This window comes from Trichomycterus rosablanca, chromosome 10 (assembly GCF_030014385.1).
Source record: "Trichomycterus rosablanca isolate fTriRos1 chromosome 10, fTriRos1.hap1, whole genome shotgun sequence".
Lineage (NCBI taxonomy): Eukaryota > Metazoa > Chordata > Actinopteri > Siluriformes > Trichomycteridae > Trichomycterus > Trichomycterus rosablanca.
The window spans coordinates 28295008-28301007 of record NC_085997.1 but is presented as its reverse complement, the minus strand read 5'-3'; positions in this window follow the sequence as shown (position 1 = coordinate 28301007).

The following is a 6000-nucleotide window of genomic DNA, read 5'->3' as shown; positions in this document are numbered from 1 at the left end:
AATTTTATTCTGGTCAGGGTTGCAGTGGGTCTGATTAATTAGGCAAAAGGCAGGAAACACCACAAACAGATCAAGAGTCCATCAAAATGCAGACATACACAGATTCTCAGACCTAGGGGAATTAATTGTAGCTCCAATTTATCTGACTGCATGTCTTCGGACATAAAGGGAAACCGGAAAACCCAGAATAAACCCATACAGACACAGATAGAACACGGCCATCTGGACGGGGAATCAAACACAGGTTCTTTTTGGGAGGAAAAAGCAGTGCTACCCACTACACCACTTAACTACTTGGAAGGAACACAGAGCATGGCTTGAATTGGTTTATTAACAAACTCTTAAAAGGTGATGAGTTATACTGTAGTTGCCAAATGCCACATACAATCAGGCTATGTTAAAATGCAGGATGACAAAATTAATGAACAGCTGGGTCATTTAGTTGCAAATGTATTTTGTTGCCCAAGACATCTTAGATTTCACGTAATTTGATTAACTGTAATGTGTTTACAATGTGAACTTTAATATGGCCATAGGTTATGGCAAATACTCATATTACTCATAAAAGAAACATATCTTTATTAATATTCTTTTTTGTATATTAGCCAGTATTCATTAATAAACCTTTAATTTACTCTAACAGTTTTACAAAATTTGTTTTCCAAACACAAAAACATGGAATCTGTTCAGTTGATTTAAGTTTTTTTGTCTCTAGAAATCATATGCGTTTGCTGAATTAACAAATTAAACCATATATCAGTTACACCATATTGCCAAAATTATTCGCTCATCTGCCTTCACATGCTTACGAACTTGAGTGACATCCCATTCTTAATCCATAGGGTTTAATATGATGTCGGCCCACCCTTTGCAGCTAGACAAGTATTGTTCTCCTGGCAACCGCCAAACCCAGACTCGTCCATCGGCTTGCCAGACAGCGAAGCGTGATTCGTCACTACAGAGAACATGTCTACACTGCTCTAGAGTCCAGTGGTGGCGTGCTTTACACCACTGCATCCAAAGCTTTGCATTGCGCTTGGTGATATAAGGCTTGGATGCAGCTGCTCGGCCATGGAAACCCATTCCATGAAGCTCTCTACACACTGTTCTTGAGCTATTCTGAAGGCCACATGAAGTTTGGAGGTCTGTAGCGATTGACTCTGCAGAAAGTTGGCGACCTCTGTGCACTATGCGCCTCAGCATCCACTGATCCCGCTCTGTCATTTTACGTGGCCTACCACTTTGTGGCCCGAGTTGCTGACGTTCCCAATCACTTCCACTTTATTATAATACCACTGACAGTTGACTGTGGAATATTTAGTAGCGAGGAAATTTCACGACTGGACTTGTTGCACAGGTGGCATCCTATCACGATACCACACTGGAATTCACTGAGCTCCTGAGAATTTTTTTTTTTTTTTATGCATGTTCTCCCCATGTCTGTGTGGGTTTCCTCCGGGTGCATGTCCAAAGACATGCAGGTGAGGTGAATTGGCGACACTAAATTGTCCATGACTGTGTTTGATATAACCTTATGAACTGATTAATCTTGTGTGGTGAGTGGCTGCCATGTCTGTCATGAATGTAGCCAGGGTGTGGAACATGACATTAAAATCCTAATAAACAAACAAACAAACAAACAAACAAACCCACTATGAAAAAAAATCCAGCAGGTGGATGTAAATTAAATTGTAAGGGGCTGAATTACCCTGTAATCGAATGGTGTCTTGTCCAGCATGTATTCCTGCTTCTCGGACAATGTTATAGGATAGGTGTGGGACCACCACAACCCTGATCAAGTTACTGAAGATTAAAATACAATGTAAATGGCAATTATATGTTCTACACACTATATAATGGCTGGACTTGTTTAATGAATGCAATGTTTGAACAAGAGCCGACACATTCTGAATGACCGTCTATCTTTAACCGCACCTCTTTCTAACACTAATCTTCAGATCTGTTGGAAGGTGTCTTGTTTCATTTAGTGATCACTGGTTTTGTGTTTCTGAGAAACATTGCTGACTACAGTATACAATAAGCCAGCTAAACAATAGCTACTATTAAATTAGACTAAAGTAATAGACTGCTGCACCACCTGAGCGATAATCCAACCAACCAAATACACACAAATGTCAACATATACACACACATGCTAATGTTCTTAAATATGTCATTTTTAATACATCAGCTTAAAGGCTCCAATGGTTTGTGTGGGCTCTTCTCTCACCTACTAAACATAATGTGGTTCCAGAACCATGGCAGATCTGTTTTAGCATTTTCTGTATAACTTACCACAGAGATACTCTCCCTCTAAGCATAAAATAACAGTTTGGGTCTACTTTTCATTCATGTCAAAGCAATCATTGTTCCATGCACTTTTTAATGGGTATATTCAAACTTGCCCAAGTTATATGGGCACAGAAAAGTCATAAAGACTTATTATCTATTATCTTATACATAGATAGATAGATAATATTATCTTACTATCTATGGAGCGGCACGGTGGCTCAGTGGGTAGCACTGTTGCCTCACAACAAGAAGGTCCTGAGTTTGATCCCAAGTTGGACCGGTCCGGGTGTGGAGTTTGCATGTTCTCCCTGTGTCTGCGTGGGTTTACTCCGGGTGCTCCGGTTTCCTCCCTCCAGACCAAAGACGGAAAGGACCATCCACACTGTTATCAGCAACATTCCAAAAGCCAGGGTCTGTATCAAAAGTGTCTCATAATAAAAAAAGGTCAGATTCCATAGCACGTGGAATCCTTACAAATTTACTCTGTCTATCAGTAACACAGGTTTTAATTTTAAAACGCAAGTCCTTTACCATGTTCTACTGAGTGAGCCTAGAGAGGGTCCTGTTGCATTTAAATGAGAAGAGTAAAAAAGAATAACACATAATGGGACAGGAAGATCAATAAGATATTAGCAGGTAGATTTCTTGTAATGTCATATAGAGTTATTTTAAACTGCCTATAGCTTATGTTGGGTCTTTAAAAATAGAAACATATTTGATTTGCCCACCACAAAAGGCACGTTTCCCGGACGGAGATTAAGCCTAGTCCTAGACTAAAACAGCCTTTTAAACTAGATTAAAAGAAATCTGCTTTTTCAGTCATGGCTTAAAATAGGCCTAGATTAAGCCTAATTCTGAATTATCTAATTTGATTTCTTGAAGGAAGATTAGAGCTATTGCAGGACTAAATTGAGGCTTAATTTAAACCTCACAGGAGGCAGGTTTAACTTCAGATTAATGTTGTTTGTCAAAGAAAACAAATGAATTACTTGCACTATGTCAATGAAGATCAGCGAGTACCACCAGCTAGACATGTTACTGCTGTCAAGTGACCCATTACATAATTTTGATGACATTATTGTTTGAGATCGTTTTAGAATGTACAACACCAAATCAGAAAAAGTTGGGACAGTATGGAAAATGCAAATAATAAAAACACAGAGTTTCTTACATTTGCGTTGGTTTTATTTGATTGCAGACAGGATGAACCTGAAATAATTAATGTTTTATCTGCTCAACTTAATTTCATTTATTAATGAAGATCTCAATGTACTTTTCTGTATTAATGCTGCATCACAGAGTGTAAATGACCTTTACCAAGGGCACTGACACACCCCATACCATGACAGACCCGGGCACTGACACACCCCATACCATGACAGACCCGGGCACTGACACACCCCATACCATGACAGACCCTGGCACTGACACACCCCCATGCCATGACAGACCCGGGCACTGACACACCCCCATGCCATGACAGACCCTGGTACTGACACACTCCCATACCATGACAGACCCTGGCACTGACACACCCCATACCATGACAGACCCTGGCACTGACACACCCCCATACCATGACAGACCCTGGCTTTTTTCCAAAAAAAAGTCCTGGAATGCTGATTCATCTGACCACAATACACGTTTCCACTGTGTGATGGTCCATCCTATGCTTCCGAATCCTGAGAAGTCGACGCCGCTTCTGGACATGGTTAACATAAGGCTTCTTTTTTGCAATCCCCTGCCCATGTGGTTATATCAGCTGTTGTTGAGTGGTGGTTGCTGATGCCATCTGAGGGATGGAAGATCACGAGCGTTCAGCCTAAGCTTGCACCCTCGGCCTTTTCACACTGAAATTCCTTCAGATTCCTTAAATTGTTTAATGATATTTTGCACTGTAGAGGGAGAACATGCAAATCCCTTCCAATCTCTCTTTGAGGTTCATTGTTTTTAAACATTTCAATCATTTTCTCACACATTTGTGGACAAACAAAGACTTTCATTAAAGACTTTCCTTTCCTGGATGCTGCAATCATCTGTTGACATCACCCGTTTGGAATCACATCATTATTTAGTCTTTTCACCTCTTTACTAGCCCTAAAGGGTGGCACTGTGGCTAAGTGGGTAGCACTATCGACTCACAGCAAGAAGGTCCTGGGTTTGATCACCTTTCTGAGTAGAGTTTGCATGTTCTCCCCGTGTCTGTGTGGGTTCTTTCCGGGTGCTCCGGTTTCCAAAGACATGCAAGTGAGGTGAATTGGAGACACTAAATTGTCCATGATTGTTTTCAATATAAACTTGTGAACTGATGACTCTTGTGTAATGAGTAACTACCGTTCCTGTCATGAACGTAACCAAAGTGTAAAACACAACATTATAATTCTAATAAACAAACAAAATACTAGCCCTAAATTGCCCCCATCCCAACTTTTTTGGAATGTGTTGCAGGTCTGAAATGCAGGAATGGAGGTATATTAAGAAATAAAATTAGTTGAGCAGACAAAACATGAACTTGGGTTCAAACTTGGTTTTATCCTGTCTGCAATGAAATACAAGTTAAAGTAAATGTAAGAAACTGTGTGATTTTATTTGCATTTTCCATACTGTCCCAACTTTTTCTAAAGTTTTTTGATTATGGTCTCTTCTCTGCTGCCATGGTCATACTTGTGTTTGCTTCTCCAGTTCAATCAATTGTAAGCGATTCTGGATCCATTCCATGTTTTGTAGGCAGCTTTGCTCCACCTAATTCAGACTAGCACAGCTAATTAATTTTTTAAAGACATGATTTACTATTCCAGATTAAGGCCTACTCCTGTCTTAAGTTAAACCCTGTCCAGGAAACCACCCCATAAAGCTTTAACAAATCTATGTAAAACCTTTAGTAGTTTGCCATATACAGTTACAGTTACATTAAAGACATAATACAGTTGAGTTTAGGGTTAAACAACATTGTAGACACAGAAACAGTCGAAAAAGTGGCAGAAATTTGTTTAGTGAATTGTTACTGCTGGTTAAACATTACCAGGTTAACTACTTATTACTGACAGTAAATTAGCAGCTGAGATTTCTTTATTTCTCTATGTAAAGTATCCCAGTTTCATTTATATTGTAGGCTACATCTATAAAAGCAGTACATAATAAGTGTCTGGTACAAACAAGTGTTAATAATTAATGCAGTTATATCTTATCTAGTACTTTAAACTGTGTTTATGTATTTATTATCATTTATGCTGTGATGAGTTGTTGGGTTTTATCACAGCAATAAAAAGGTAGAAGGTTTTCTGTCTGTTCATTCATTCCTTCTGTCACGAGGGGGCTAAGGATGAGACAAAGGGGCAGACATGCAAAAATGTAACAAAAACAAAGGATTTATTAACAAGGCAAAACTAGGCAAACAAGGCAAAACTAGGCAAACATGGCAAAACAAAGAGCTAGCGTAACATGAGCTAGGAACATGGCTAGTAACGAGCTAGGAACATGGCTAGTAACGAGCTAGGAACATGGCTAGTAACGAGCTAGGAACATGGCTAGTAACGAGCTAGGAACATGGCTAGGAACATGGCTAGTAACGAGCTAGGAACATGGCTAGTAACAAGAGCTAGGAACATGGCTAGTAACAAGAGCTAGGAACATGGCTAGTAACAAGAGCTAGGAACATGGCTAGTAACAAGAGCTAGGAACATGGCTAGTAACAAGAGCTAGGAACAT